The sequence below is a fragment of the Kryptolebias marmoratus genome, linkage group LG24 (genome assembly GCF_001649575.2).
Source record: "Kryptolebias marmoratus isolate JLee-2015 linkage group LG24, ASM164957v2, whole genome shotgun sequence".
In the NCBI taxonomy this organism is placed as follows: domain Eukaryota; kingdom Metazoa; phylum Chordata; class Actinopteri; order Cyprinodontiformes; family Rivulidae; genus Kryptolebias; species Kryptolebias marmoratus.
The window spans coordinates 15,293,268-15,309,938 of NC_051453.1; the positions used below are offsets into that span (position 1 = coordinate 15,293,268).

General features: G+C 39.1%; 1 long non-coding RNA gene across 10 annotated transcripts in view; it reads right to left on the reverse strand.

Annotated features, from left to right (window-relative positions):
- Positions 1 to 16,671, reverse strand: part of LOC108230722 — a 50,616-nt gene that overhangs the window by 26,863 nt on the left and 7,082 nt on the right. For 8 of the 10 annotated variants that reach the window (XR_001808370.3, XR_001808372.2, XR_001808371.2 and 5 more), the window contains one exon: positions 10,112 to 10,220. This is a non-coding gene — a long non-coding RNA (uncharacterized LOC108230722). Of the gene's footprint in view, positions 1 to 10,111; positions 10,221 to 14,081; positions 14,451 to 15,623; positions 15,984 to 16,671 lie in introns of those variants that run through there. The other 2 variants (XR_001808377.3, XR_001808373.3) reach the window with 2 other exon arrangements.

The window sequence follows — 16,671 nt, forward strand, 5'->3', positions numbered from 1 at the left end:
ACCCCCCCCCCCCCCCCCCTTCTCTCTACCACCTTCCCTTCCTGCCTCTGCTTCATTTATCAAGGTTAAAGAACTCTTATAAAAAAGGGAAGAGGGGGTCGCCTGGATGTTATCTGACTTCATGAAAGGAATCCCCTCAGGCCACTCCACAAGAGGAGAATGCTCTCTGCAAGACCCAACTCTGCACAAACGCGCGCATACACACATGCATAATGTGAAGCGAGCTGTGGTCCACTCATAGCCATCCAGAAATAGTAAGCAGCATGTCCCGTTTGATACAAAGCAACAGGACAACCAGGGATAGAAATAATGTGGATGGGGGGGAAAAAAAGCAAAGGAAATGAAATTGACGGTCATTTCGTGTTATGCAACTGGGTCAAGCATATAGGCGCAGAAGAATCTACTTTCTCATGACTTAGAAGTTCTTTGAGTTTGTTTGTTGAATTTGAAAACTTATAAACATGATTTACACATACTTTAGAGAATAACTCATCAAGAAATGGGAACATTTTTTGGGTTAATTGGAGCATGCAAAAAAAAGTAATGCTAATAACATGTTGGAAAGATCTAGAGCACATTTATTTTCAGTTAAAAGACCTACAATCCTCATGGGGGGATACAATATTGAGTTTTAAATTGCAAATTGTAATGTGAGTAGTAAAATTACACTTTTGTGTATGTTAAAGCATAGGTACAATTTCCTGTTTATGTTAAATTTATACAAATAACCCTTTGTTTTTGTATTGATGTTCTAAAACTTTAGCACATAACCACTGTAGCTAATATTATATTTTAATCTATTTTAAACATTTGATGCATTCACATTAATTGATATACCTTCATACAAATCAACACGTTTTGTTTATCTCACTCTACATGTTTACTGATCAAATAAATGTTAAATTAATTAATTTTGTTAAACACATTATGCTAATCTTAAACATTGGAGTTGTTACGTTTGTTCCATTCAAATGCATTATATTAAATGTTTTATGCTGACCCTGATGAAGGATAAAAGCTGAATGAAGAAATAATGTTTTAGGTAATATTACAGCTGGTGGAGTGCTAACCTGTGAAACCCTTGGTTTCATCTGAAGTTTCACTGAAACATTAATGAAAAAAATAAGCCTGAATAATTTTTTACAAGAAAATGGTTAATTCATAAATTATGAAATTAATGAGCATTATCCATCTTTGACAATTTACTATTACTGCCTGGCCTCTTTAGTTAACTGTTGTTATGTCTGATTAAACGCTTAACAATTACTAATAAGAAGATTTAACAGCTGAAATTCTTTAACTTATTCAACATTAAACAAAAAGAATCTTCTCATTTCTTGAGCTGACAAAGCTGTTTTCAGCTAACATTTACTGTGGCTAATGAAAGCATGCTTCAGATTTTTTACCATACTTGTTGTCGATAGTGCTTTAAACAATCTCAGTTTAAAGAAGAAGTGATTAATTCTTACCAGGTTGACGAAACAACAACTGTATTGAGTGAAGCCAAGGCCAAAGTAAATTGCTGTCATCTTAAAACAATTCCTGACTTTAAAATTTAATGCACCATTTTTACTCAAACACCATTTTAGAAACTTTTTCATTACTGTCGATTTTGCATCACACATTCATTTACAATGTTTTCTATGATTATTCAGAAACACAAATAGCAGCCACAGCTAGCTGTAGCAATTCCTTTACAGCAGTGGAAAGGTTTATAAAATGGTGTTTGCATAAATTGCTATGAAAGATTTGAGATTGGAGTTGTTTTAAAACAGGAAACATCCATGTTAGTCTTGGCCAAACTTGAATTATCCATTAGCTTGTCAATGTGGTCAGAATTAAACTCTATTTTTCCAAACTTAAGTCTTTCAAAGAACTATCTACAACAGGTAAGATATTATTTGCTTTCAACAGAGCCCCACTTCAAATGATTTCTTTAAGCTAAACGGTGGTAATTAGATGGCAAAAAACTTCACATGCCAACTTTTTAAATTGTTTTTAGATGAGTTATTTAAAAACAACAATTTAGCAATGACTAAATAGTTTCCTTAAATGTTGTTTCAGCCTGTAAACTCTTTAAATGTTACTGTGGTTTCATTTAATATTTGCTTATAGGTTAAAATTTTATGACAGATTGTTATTTGTTGAATTTTAATTTTAACTTAAAAGCAGAACACTTTTTTAAAATTGTTTTTCAAACCATTCAGAATGACTTTAAAACAACTTGGCATTTGTTAGGCCAAATACAAGTTTTCTAATTTTCTATTATGCAAAAATAACACCAATATTTAGTTTTTTATGAGCATTAGTTTCTTTCAACATAGACAAGAAAAGCTCTACATTTATCCTGAATAGACTGTATATGTCAAGTCATTTAGATAAATTGTTTTATGAGTATGTAATTTCCCATATTTCTTGTTAGCTAACAGTCTATTTGATAACCTAAGATTATTAACAAATTCACTGTGATCTAAGTAACTGACTAAGTAATTATTTATTCGAGATATTAAAGCTCTTTATAAAATCCTAGCCTCAACACCTTTAATCCTGTCCATTTAAAGCCCATAATTCAACATTTCAACATTTGCAGCCTTTAAGAGACCGCAGCATCTATTGTCCCTGTTTGTAAAAAAAAAAAAGGACTGGAAAGGGCTCTACACGTGGAGTACATCCTGTCTTCCATTGTTATTGCCTTCACTCTGCCTATAAAGGCCTACCTGCCTTCGGGGCTTCAACAGCCAGGCAAATGCACGCAGCAGCACATTACAGAGCCATACTTCCCCGTCCCTTTGTGCTCAGTAATTGCCACAATGCATCTTCTCGTTCGGCTAATTAAGTGAGTCTCCTCCATTGTCTCCCAACGCTATCACCTCTCCACACAGCCAAGGAGATGGAAAGAAAGAGGAAGAGGGAGAGAAGGTAGGAAAAAAAAAATACTTCAGCTGGAGTCCAAACTGACAAGCGATGAATGACAAAAGGTTTTGAGTTTGTGTCTTAAGTTGAAACCTGCTCTCTGTTTGCTGGTGGTCACTGATTTCAGAAAGTTGTCATTCTCCATAAAGTTCTTTCAGAAATCGAGAAGAAAAGATACATATTTATGTTACCAGTAATCCACATTTTAAAAAACAAACCTAACATGGGTTTTAACTAGTTTATTTTTTTTTTGTAGATTTTGATGCTGATGTAAATAAAGAGTGCTACAGATTTATGGAACATGCTCAAAAAGGGCAAATAAGCAGCAATATAAGAATAGAATGCTGAATGTACTCTTTTAACTTCCCTGCCATGTGAATAAAGCACTTTAATCAGATTCATATTACAGCGTATTAAATTACAAGGATTCTTAAATCTACAACATATTGTGTAACTACTTAAAACAAGGTTGAAATTGTTCAAACGTGACTTTTTGTTGGCATATAAAAATATTTACAATATATGCAAATATATTTAATATCTACACCAATTTTAACATTATAATAAATCTTCTTGGAAATAAAAGCCCAAGGTAAGATATGCTGGACTTCACTGACAATAACATGAAGAGTTTTTTTTCTATTTACCCTTAACCTATAAGTTGGAAAGCAAATAAGGCCTATAGGTACATTACAATTGATCTAAATGCTCTAAATGTTTTTTTACAAGTTCTATTTGATTTTATTTTATCGCTTTTTACTGTAATAATAATGAAGTTTCCATCTTGGTTTATTAAAGTACTTTAGTTTCCGTTAAACACATTCACTAAGTAATTCCCAAACAGGAAGAGGCGTAACCTCACATAAAACACAAATGTAAAGATTAATGCCTCCCAAATTATTTAAAGTGAGAGCACTAAAATTCACAATTACAGTAGTCACATTATCATATATTTATCACATATTATGTAGTTTTGCTTAACGTGGCATATTTTCTGACTTTACAACTTTTGTACTTAAAGGAATTCACAACAAACCACAGAGGTTTTATTTCTTCACTCTTTTATTCATATCCTCCCCGTTTTGGCCTTTTATGAGACCAACTAAGCAATTTGGACTCCAGAACAAATTCATTTAAGTTCTACTTTGCATTAAAGTTGCTAGGACCCCATCCTGAAAACACACAGCCACCTCCTCCACACGTATCATACACTTATTGCTTCTTGCTCAAGGCCACTCACTGACCCCTCTCAGACCAGACACCGCCTTTCCTACTCATCAACCCCCCCAAAATACCCCCTTTCCAACCCCGAACCCCTCCTTGAACTTAGACCATTGCCACGACCCCCTTCGCATCCCGAATGTTTTGCCTTCCCACACTTAAGTTTCAGACTCAACAGACAAACAATGAGGGTGATATTAGGTGCAGGGAGACAGACAGAGCAAAAAAGGGGGTTTGCTCCCCTGTCTGCCCCACTCTGCACCCCCTCTCCAAGCACCAGCACAATACAGCAGGGCATCTGGCACTAGAGTGGTGTTGCTGGGGGGGGGGTTCAGGACAAAGCATTTACACACACAGACTCTCCCTGGAATATGATTATAGTCTGTAAATGATGACTGACATATAAACATGTGAAGAGAAGAAGCCAGGAAGTTTTGTGCTGCGGCCAATCGCAAGCAAATACAGTAAAGAAACCACATCATTATATAAAGAAGACTTTTGATTTTCTTTGAAAGCGTAAAACACATCCATGAGTTTCAAATTCAAATTGCAGGGCCACAAAGTGTAACGGTGACAGCTGTGCCCGTTTTTTTTTTTTTTTTTTCCTGCACTTGCAGTTTCTTAATTTGCACAATCCAAGATGAAGCAGAGCCTGTCAACGGTCGAGAAATCAGTGTCTCTATACCCTGAGCAAACCCCCCACCACCACCTTCTTCTGTCTCAGAGGCTGCCTGCTCGCTCTGTGCGTACAAGTATGTGTGCATGCATAGAATAAATGAGCTGTGCATTGTGCGAGCCCACAGGTTCAGTGCGTGTATTGGAGTTGTGACTTGACCCTGGCCGGCTGAAGCAGGGTCTCTGCATCGCACTGGGCGTGGGAAAAAGGGGAGACCTCTTTTCACAGCTGCTTCGGCCGTTGCATTGAACCAATGGAGGCCCCCGCTGATACCCCCCCACCAACCTGCCTCCACCGCTAATGCACCCCACCCACCCCCTTTTTTTTCTCATTCACTCTGTAGCCTGCTGCCTTTCAGGGAAGCCCCCCGTCCCTCCCTCCTCTGTTCGTCACCCTTCTGCACCCCACCATCACAGCCACCACCAATCTTTAATGCAGCCACCATTCAGCCAGTGAGAAGCCAGAGGCCTCTGTGCTTTAAGCAGAAAATAATAAAACAATGCTGGAAGAGTACTTATGGGTCACTTATGCTCCACACACTGCAGTATATTCTTTCTAATAGACAAACTTCTTAATTTTACATTCTTCTATACCTTGGGAGTTTATTCTAAGTTTGAATCTCCCTTTTGTTCTTCAAACCCGCCTCTAGTTAATTTACTTTTACATATTTCTTCTCTTTTTTGATGAATTACGACTTTGATTTATGTCATAGCTGAGAGCTTTTGCTCACACAGGCATTCTTCCTTTCATCACATACATTCATTTAAAACAATTAATTCCCCACATACTACAGAGAGTATCATTCAAACTAAATTTTAAGAGTCTCACAGTTAATTCATAACTCTTGGGATTAATTTAACATATACTGAGTTAAAATTTGGTATGGTGGTAGATGAGAACCATCCCCAACACATACTATAAGCTCTAACAGATCACGTCAGATTTCTCTTTAAAACTTTTCAATGCAAGCCAGCCGGCAATATGTATTTTTTCAGAAAAATCCTAATTTCATTGTTAGAGAAAATAAGAGCTGATAACATTTTTTTTCGTGATGTAGGTTTAGCACTTTGTCCCCTCAATGATACAGCTGTCTGGATGTTTTCTGGCTTAAACCAGTTCTTTGTTGTCAAAACTGTACTTAAAACCACTTTTACTATTTATTCAAAGTGTTTAACATTACTCTTTTTAGTGTTTCATCGGGTCATACTCTGATGCTACACTAGAACGTCCCTTTATGAGTTAAGCATGACAAATACATGTGCAAATTACCATTTGGGTACCTGAGTCTCACTATTTTTCTTCACAGAGAAACATTAATGTGTTTGATTTTAGTGTTAAAGACTCTTTACTTTGGGTAGACTTTTCAATTAGTCTGTTTAAATACATAATTGTGACTTCAGTTGTTTCACATGCACTCAACAATGTGCCAAAATAACTATATGCAACAGCAGAGCAGAAATAGAACACACACACACGCACACGCATACTTGCAATAAAGGAAAAAAAGAACATAGAAAGGTCACAAAATGTGCAGAATAATTCCAACAGATTCTCAGGAGTAATCTGACTGGCTGCCCAGCTGATACACCAGGCGTGCTGAGGAAATGTTCAGAAGCAGTGTGGGTGTTGAGGTGGTGGTGGTGGAGGGTGGCAGCGATGAGGAGAGGAGGTGAGGGCGGTTGTAGCCGAGAACCTGAAAGAACTCCATCTCCCTTGGCCAACATGCCATGACGGTGTGGAGCAGCGGTCTGAATTGGTTTCTCTGGGGTGGCCGAGCAGGAGAGGCGATGGCGAGATGGGCCCAAATGAGGATGGAAGAAGCATCAGAGGGGAGGGAGATATGGTACACAGATGTACATGCGGGAGTGAGAGATGGCAGACTGGATCTGAGGTACCGTAAATGAGCGGATTACTGCTTCCCCTCTCTCTTTGAGTCATTCCATATACATGAGAGTGCTCAGCTGTGGAAGCAATGTGCAAAATCATACACCCTCCTGCCTGGACTTCCTATAGAAACGACTGGAAACCAAAGCTGGATCAGGATCCTGGAAGGGAAGATGGAGCACGGCTGCAGACGTGTGCGCGCAAGCTCTTAATTTTGCTGTTATGAATACAAAGAAAATGTGAAGAGTGTCACTTCTGGATTGATGCATCTCTGTATCAAATATAGCCCGTAGCTACGCCTCCACTTCTAAAGCTCATGTCCAGCCAAAGCTTGTTTGCATTGATTTAACTAGTTTGTGGATATGATATTGACTAAGCAGCCCTCATCGAGCCGAGGCAAAGCGAAGACGGTTTAAGAGGTGGTCGAACACTACGGAGGAGGATAGCCACAGGCTGTGAAATCTCTTCTGATCTTCTCTTGTCTGATTCTCAAACGAAACCTCTTTTCTCAAGAGAGAGAGAGAGAGGATGGGTGGGGGGAGCAATCTGATATAGAAGTAGGCCAATGTCACAGAACGCTCATCTAACCCTGAAGGGAAATAAAAAAAAATGACTTCTTCTGTTTCTCCCCAATGACGGCCCTCAATCTCCACGGATAAGGGGCTTTGGCTCCCTTTCCTTCCCGCTCCGGAGCTGCCTTCATCACGCCCTCCACTTTGTTCTCCACAGGAGGTTGAACATGCACGAGCTGAGTGGCGTTCTCAGCCTTGATGGCCCGCCACAGCAGTTAGGAAAGCGAGGGAAATCTTTAGTCGTGTCACTCAACACTGAGAGGGAAACTGAGAGGGAAAGTGAGTTTCTGACTTCCATCACCTTCAACATAATGTGTTCTTTAGAGGGAGAGAAAAAGAAAACACACAGCTCGAGAGGTCTTGCCAGCTAGAAAGCAGAGCTTAAAGTTCATGTAATCATTTTGCATTACTGAGTAAAATCTAACAAAGCAATGAGCAGGTATTCTGAGCACAAGAAGACATTTAGTCACAATCATTACAAAATTACAATATAAATAAATACAAAAGGTTTTTAAACAATCCTGGAAGGTATAAATAGGCTTCCTGAAGTGCTTTTTGAAGGGAAAAAAATAAAAAGACATCTATATATAGTGCTGTTTGTTTTGAGTTCAGAGACAAATATAAGAAGCAAAAGGAAGGATAGATAGAATGAGAGAAGTGCAGTTTTTTTCACACCTTGTTCAACACAACAACTGTGGACCTTTCTATCACCTTTAGGGTAACAGAACTGTCACTGGTTACTATAAACCTGTTAGCCTTACAAGTCACATCTCTAAATTGTGTGAGAAACTTGTAAAATTTAAAACTGTTTATCATGTTGAAAATGTATTGTGTTATAAACAACATGGCGTTAGAGAAGGAAGATCCTGGTTAACAATTTGCTTATTACATTAGGAGTGACCTAATTATATGACTAGGATCTGTCATATACTGTATTTGAACATTAAAAAGCCTTCAATTCTGTGCCTCATCCCATATTAACATATAAACTACTGTTTTACTGTAAATACTGTAAATAATAGTAAATTGCTGGCTGGGTATGTTTGTTTTAGAGAAAGGTAACAGAGTATGTCTTAAAAGTGCAAAGTCTTGTTAGTTAAATGTTAACAGTGGAGTCCCTCTGGGGTCTGTTTTGGGGCCTATTTTATTTTCTATTTTTATTCATGACCTGCCCCGTGTAAAATCTACTGAATGTAGAAATCTTTGCAGGTGACACTTAGTTGTAGCAACCAATTTTGTCTTTAGTTGATTGTCAAGGACTACAGGATGCCATTGACAGGGCTGTGGTGGCTTGGTGGTCAGTGCTGCGGTCTTGCAATCTTGAGGCTGCAAGTTTGAGCCCAAGTTGCATCTGGAAGGGTGTCTGGTGTAAAACAATTGCTAAATCTTTCATTCGAGTTTGTTTGCAAAGGCAGCCTCTACAGTAAGGAGCAGCCAAAAGAAAAACAACAAGATGACATTGATAATTTACTATTATTGTCAAAATGAGCAGCTCTTAGGTTTTAATGAAACCAAAGGGTTAGAAAGTATTTGTTCAGTAACAGAGTGTATGCCTAAGGAAAAGTTACTATATTGTCCTGATATTAAAGTTACTTATCGTAAACCATAAAATCCAACATTAATAAGGTTATCCATAACTGTATGAAATGGTGCAGTTTGAAAGCGTTTACTCCAGTAGTTTTCCATATTTACTGGTATGCAATTCTAAAATGTGTGTACACACTCAATGTAAACAAAGCACTTGGCAGAATCTGCTTCAAACCAAGTGGAAGCTTGAGTTATGTGTTTTTTTATCTACATGAGGCTCGCTGTAGTCTGTGGGAGTAAATATAGCAGAATTGGACAAGCGTAAAGTCTCATAGAAGATGTTTCGGTTAAAGTATAAGAGAAAAGAGAAAGAACGAGTAAGACTGTCAAAAATAAATAGTGGGATGGTGAAGCGCCATAAAGTCAAAGCTCGGCATTCAAACACATGCAGCTTTTGCAAAACTTCTTTTAGACCAGTAAGATAACAACCTAACCTTTTTTATCTGCATATTTTCTTCAACAAATCTGAGTAAATCTGTATTAACACTTCAGAACTGTCAGACTTCTCCTTCCCAAGTGGCTCTTCCATGGGCGTCACCATTGTTGACCTATTTTCAGTCACTTCAGCTGTTTCCATAGGTAAACAAACACACACATGGTAGTTTGCAGCCATTTACAAATGTTTTTTTTAAATTTTAGAACACATTAGCCATTGAAATGGCAAACAAATATGTGCAGATTTTGTTGCTGACTTAATTCTTTTGGGCCGATTTTCTTGACATGGCAATGAGTTTTTAACATTTTTAAAACTAACTATGATGCCTAATATAACACCACAATTTGATCTGATTTGATATTATTTGATATTATTTGATATTTTATTCTTAATGTACTGTTTTTATTTTGTATTTTATATAACAATGTGTGCTTTGATATACTTGGTATCTTATTTTCCCACACAAATAAATGAGATACTAAATTTACAGCAATAGAAAACTTGGGTAAAAGAAATAATAATATAGCTTTTACATTCATTTATCAGAATCAAACAAACAACATGAGACAATACAAAAAAGTGTCACTGAATAAAAAAGGGAGCAGAGCAAACAAATGAGTGTCCATGTTCAAACTTTGAGGCACACCAGCCTTGGCCACTATGTGTCAAGAGACAGACTGCAGTGAAATGAAGAGCAACATTCTCTGTGCAAGCCTTAAAGCAAAGCTGCTTCATCTGCTTATCTAAAAGCTGTGTGCAGAAAAGTTCAAGTTCAAGTCTGTTAACAGCAGCAGATCAGTTGCACGGAAGTGTGGTTCTCACCCATGACGTCAGAATGACGAAGCCACATTTTGACCCAGTCGCTGACCTTTGCTCCTCGGGGCAGGAGGTCGGCTGACTCTCACTCACAGGCCTGCTGATGTGTGTATTCCTGTAAAACATGAAATATTATTTTGAGGGAGGGTGGTCTGAACCATATTCTTGCTTTTGCACACATATGAATTTCCCCACAAGATAAACTTTTTTATTGTGCACTATACATAAAAATAATAATAATAGAAAATGGTGTTACTCAGCAAGAATTCTTAAGAAAATAATTTTCCTTTTAATAATTGTATTTACAAAATGAAGCTGTAATATCACGTCAAAAGATAAAAGGGTTAGGTTCAAAATTTTATTTGTTAAAAAAAAATATTAGATAAGTGTTTTAGGAACACTTTCTCAAATCTGACAGACTACTGATACAGCATTGTAATCTTAAAAAATAAGAAAATAAAGAAAAAAAAGAGCTGTACTGAAAATAATTGAAAGTAATTAACAACAACAAATATCATGTTTTTTTTGTATTGTAATAAAGTAAGACAGATCAGGAATTTACATTTACTTGTTTCCTGCAAAAGTCCAAGCTTTTCCATTTTTATGTCGAAAGTTTCTTTTCTGTTTCCTATTGCAACTGAGAGTGGTAAATCCAGCAAACACATATCTCTTTAACACACCCATACACACTATAGAAAAAAAACGCACCTCACAAACGATTACACAAAATGCTCAAAGATTACATCCACTGAAATCTGACGTCCTTCGTGGGTTTAAAGCCCGCATGTCAGCCTTTCATTTTTTCCCCCCCCCTCGTTCTCTTGCATGGGTCAGAGGCTGTTGCTAGGCTACCAAACCCAGAATACATAAGTTCAGAGAAAAAGGTTTATATAGGCTACTGCAATTCAAGGTAAAAACGATAATAGAAAACTGATAACGGAAGAATATGGACTGAGAAAACAGACAGAGAATTTCACCTGGGAAATAATAATAATTAATAATTAATAATAATAATAATAATAATAATAATAATTATTATTATTATTATTATTATTATTATTATTATTATAACAATTATAATAATAATAATATGGTTTAAAGTGTTTTTTTATTCATTGTCCTGTAATATGTGATGCAACATAAAGTGTCTTTAGAAAGTATTCAATTTGAATTCTGCACTTTTTTTCTATAATGACACTATAATCGTATTTTTTCAAAACAGAAGTGGCACAATCAGAGTTTAACATATTTTAAAGGGAGGAAGCAACTCTGTGCATCACACTATGTGAAAGAGGGGCCTGTCCTGCAGTCCACAAGCTCCTGTCATGTTTATTGGACCCCTTAGTGACAAAAAATGAGGCACTAAGGCTGCAGAAACAACGTGCAGTAGCGCACACACATGTGCACTCTCACACACGCAGGTCTACAATCTAGTGGCCAAGTGTGACACAAAACAAGATAACATCTATAGGATGGGAGCTTGCAGCAGGGCTGTAAACCTAAAACAATGGCTCTGCTGTGTATGGGACAACTGCTCTGCGCAAATATCTTTGTCAACAAGCAAACTCGCCGTTACATCTATATGTGCAACAGGAAAATGTTATCAGGACTGCACAGACAAAGAGAAGGGGCACAGATGCATGCATGGACCAGTTCCCCTTACTGTTTTATATCCTCATCATTCATTCTGCATCATCCTAACACCCTCTGCTGCTACTGTCACTTTGTTAACGCTGCCATCATAATGCACGCGGAATAAATCTAGGCTGGAGGAACCATAAAAGACACTGAAGGAGACATACAAATGGAGACGTGCAAATCACTGAGACAATGCGATGTTTAATGCAGCCCCATGGCAGGTGCTCTGGAAGCTAGTCTAGACTGGGCTCCATCTGGTGTTTAGGGCCTCCTCCTGTTGGTGGAAAGAGGGCCCAGACAGACTCATATTAATGTGGGAAAACCCACGTCTAGCCCCTGCCTCTCAGTCACTCACCAGACTCCATTTGAATCTGAAAGGGGGCTCTCCCCATATCCTCCATTTATTAGCCTTCAGCAATGCATTAATTTCTGCTGCAACAGGGCTCAATCTGGGAGGGCGGTGCTGAGGAGGCAGTTGACGGATCATGCTGAGTTATAAATGCCTAGCTTAGCATGGCAGCTATGCGTTATAAAGGGACATAAGAGGCATGCAGCTCAATGAATCTGCACACAGTGAAATTGTTTTTTTAAGGCTGTGTGAGATGCTCGAGTTGAATGTATGCATTCTGGGCCTTAGATAATTCACTTAGAGCCAACCCAAATAAAGATGGCCAACGCAGCTAACTGATCCTAGCAAACACAAAAAATGCTATAACTCAGTTAATTTCACAGTTATTAAGCTAAAATTTGGTGTCGCAGTAGCTGAGCATCATCCCCAACTTGTACTTAAAGCACTACACATTGTGCAATATTTTTGTTTAAAACGTCAGCATCAACTATTGGTGTCAACCCTGTCTGGCTGTCTGTTAATGAAATATCTCATGAACTGCTGGACAAGGTTTTATGAAATGTGCAGAAGGTAATCACTGGATGTGCATCTACAACTGATTTTCTTTTTGGCATTAACCCAATTCAAGATGACCACCACTGTTAATCTATATTAGCTAACACAGAAATGACTCTAATTCTGTCAATTCTATTGATATTGCGTTAAAATGTGTGTTGTAGTAGCTGAGTGTCATCTGCAACACAGACTAAAGTTGCATTTGATTTCATATAAACATAATTTACAAGGTTTGACTAAAATAGCTATTACTGTCCACTTTCATCCTAGGCACCAGGTGACATGCATTTCTTCATTGAATATGAGGCCTTTAATTGACTATGTTTTTCTAATGATATACACAGCACACACTGACAGTCTAAAATTACTACTGATAGCTTGACTATTGCAAGCAACTGATACAAAAACAGCAGTGTGGCACCAGAAAAGCACTACCCTTGCTAGCATCTGCCCAGGTCTGTGACGCAGTATAAACCAGGGGGCCTGCTACACTCTAACTCTGCACTAAAACACAAGCAGACACCAATTTTAGCAGCTAGCATGAAACTGGCTTGTTTAAAATTCAACAGGCTCCTCGCGGAGCACAAGCTATCACTCAGGCAGCTCCTCTTTGACTCGGGTGAAGCGGAGACGAAGTGGAGACGATGTGTAGCCCAAACAGTGTTATATGAAAGCTGGCCTGGAAATCAGACACATCTCTAGGTGACCCAGCTGACCCTGTCCTTCCACCATTACAGCCTTCAAAATCACTGCAATTTCCCATCAGTCGTGGAAGTTGAAGTGTGTTGACATGCCGGCCTGCTTTATCAGTTATGAATACATTCACTGGAGACAATTCAGCCTATAGTTGCAGTTAGCAAATTTCTTCCAACTTGTTAGTGAGAGGAATAAAATGCATCTTTGAAAAGTAAAAGCAGCAAAGTGTTCCAAACTGTACAGTGCATGTTTGAGCTCAGTCTTCCTAGCCTTTGTTTTTTTCCTGCCTTTCTTGCACATTAAGCCTGAAGGAGCTGTTAATGGGGGACATCAATCAGGCTAAATCCAGGGATATAAAGTTATCCCTTTGACAAACATCTACTGAGGTGCAGCACTGCCTTCTTTTCCACTTCATTCCCTGTGATTTTGATGACCTATAGTGGGCATTTTGCTGTTTTGTTGCCACATCATAAGCCCTGGGAAAGCACTTTAAACTGGGATTATTTTCTATTTCAGCCACTTAGAGCACAGTGTGACTATGTCGCCTATGCTGGAAACAAACTACTTCTGCGCAAGAAGCTGATGCAACCAACTTTTAAAAGAATGCATGCATAGGTGCAGAATCCTGACAAAATAAAAGCCTTTAAACTGGCCAGCAGGAAGGAGTATTGGGGGACTACTGATGGAACACGTGACTCCCAGGAGTCCTCCAATCGGGTGCCTCTGAAATTATCTCACCTTATGTCTGCTGTTCATCGAACTACAATGAATATAAGAGCACATACTGACAGTGAATGTTCTGTTAAGAGAAACAGCACTGCCGGGTAGCCTTCCTCCCCCTCCTCCTCTTCATCATCATATCTGAATGAACGAAGCCGCTGTCACTCCAACTATCCCTCCTCAGTGAGACCTAGCTCCATAAATCCGGTTATTTCAGAGGAGAAAATGCGTTCCTCTGTGCACAGATGAACATCCAAGGAGGCAGGAGGTGTTTCTCGCTGCGATGCGCGGATGCTGCTCCCCCCCGGCCGGTCCTCCGTGTGTGCAGGGCTGCATCCAGCCGTCCATCCATCCATCCTGCCGCTCCGGCAGCCCGTCCTGTAGCTCCGGTTCCGGCTCGCTCCGCCGTGATGACAGCGGAATTAGTTTCTACATTCGGTTCTCTAGCTTTATGATATTACATAAACTCATACAGCTAGATAACCAAAGAGAAAAACTAACCCACGTCTCTTAAAGGGGCCGCCGCCGCCGCCGCCGCCGCCGCCGCCGCTCGTATTGTTGTGGTCACATGGAACCAATCCGCCTGCGCGCGCCTCCTTCTCTCTTCTCTATATTTGCCTCTAATACACACATACACACACCCACACACACATAACTGCGCACAAAACAAGTCAGTGTGATTCTCTTTGCGCATAATTTACAGACTCTTGAACTGAAACTATGGGATAAAAACAGACTGCATCAGTAGAAAGAAAGTGCACCGTTTTCCAACTAGAATTACCCCCTCCCCTGCGGTAAAATTCATCATTCTCTTTTCTTTAAAAAAAATAGGTGAACTTCATCCCACAGCCTGAGTTCTGAGCATCTGCAGGGTGAAGTCATGCCGCTGCAGGATGATGACACATCTATTCATCAATCATGGTTTAACAGCGTCTAATAACCATCATCCAGGACGCATTTCCCTCCTGTTACCACCACACACTGTCCTGTCTGAGCTGCAGCTCGTAATAAAAGACACTTCCACACAAGCAACCAGCTTCTTGTTGCTTTAAATGCCAGCTCACATCGACCCACCTCAAACCGCAAGACCAGACTTTTAGCTACGAGAATGAATGAACTGTTTGAAAGCATGACAAACTGCAGCTACATGCAAAACCGTGGAATCTGCAGCAGCTAAATGTCAGCATGAACATGACATGCTGGAACAGGTCCCGGCTGCCAAACTAGGTGTTTATACTTGAAATGGTCCTAATAAGTTCCAGTATCAATCATCAGAATAAAATGTCTTTCATTTTTGGTTTTAAGAAAGGGTTTTTAAATCCATTTAGAGTAATGAAAGAATAAATGTTTCATTTGGCACATTTATAGCAAGATTGATAGGATAAATTCTTCCTGAAGCTGAAGCTCAGTATAAAACACATGCAAGTGTGAGCAGTTTATAGCACTTCAAGGCAGATTGTTTATTAATTTGGTGCTTTTACTTAAAAAAAAAAAAATTCAATATGTTGCTAGGCAATCTACTGAGTTTGTCAGTTGAGAATAAAAACAAACAATACTCACAAATTCAGTCAAGTATCATAGGGTCTAAGATCGGGCAGTCAGTGCGTCTCCTTAATCAACTGGACAATAATAAAATCCACCAGGTCGCGCGCATCCCAGATACTGCTACCGTCTGAGCCCGGGCTGAGAGCATCTGTTTTTACGCAGAGCAGGACTACTAATCTCGGGATGAAGTGTAAAAAATGGCAGACAAAGCAGGAAAACGTGAAAGAGAGGAGAGCGCGCATCGGCTGTGAGTGGGTCAGATGTGGGGCGCAGGAGGCGGAGGGCCGCCCGGGGCCCTTGGGAGGGTCACGGTGCCCAGGGACGAGCGCATTAGGCGGTCTGATATGGGTGAGAGTCGGTGGTGTGAGGCTGCTTCACTGCAACGCTTCCAACCATTAAACACCTTTCTCAACAGCAAGCTGAAGCTCCCAAATCCACCGAGGCGGCTCCTTCAGTTTGCAACAAAATAAGTCCCATGATGCATCAGCCCGCGCTCTGAAGCATCCTCTGCTGCTACTGTGGCATGATTGTCACATAAACATAAACATCTCAGCCAATCCCAATCAAAGACAGCTCCTACATGTTACACTAACACTCTCCTAACTGAATAACCCTTTACTGATATTCAGCCTTTAACCACACACGGTCTGGATGACAAAAACAACGAGTCACGTGTGACCAAAAATGCTCACAAATCAGAGGATTTACTTGGTGTTCAGTGCAGTTTTTACGATTATTCTAAAATATTTTGTTCCACCCTTTATATCTTATTTTTTTGATTATTAACAATAAAATTATACCATTATTTTAGAACTGATCATAATACCCTCTAACAACGTTTAGTGAACTATATACTCCTGAACAACGCAACACATCATTTCAAAAGATTATGCTGCATACCACTACTACTGCTTTTACCCGTTAAACTGTTTAACGGGGAATTGTGTATTTATATATACATAATTATATATATATATATAATTTTTGTCCAACAATGTCTTTGTTTTTAATAATTGTGGTTGAATTCATGAATTTGCAGGAGTGTGTGTGTGTATATGTGTGT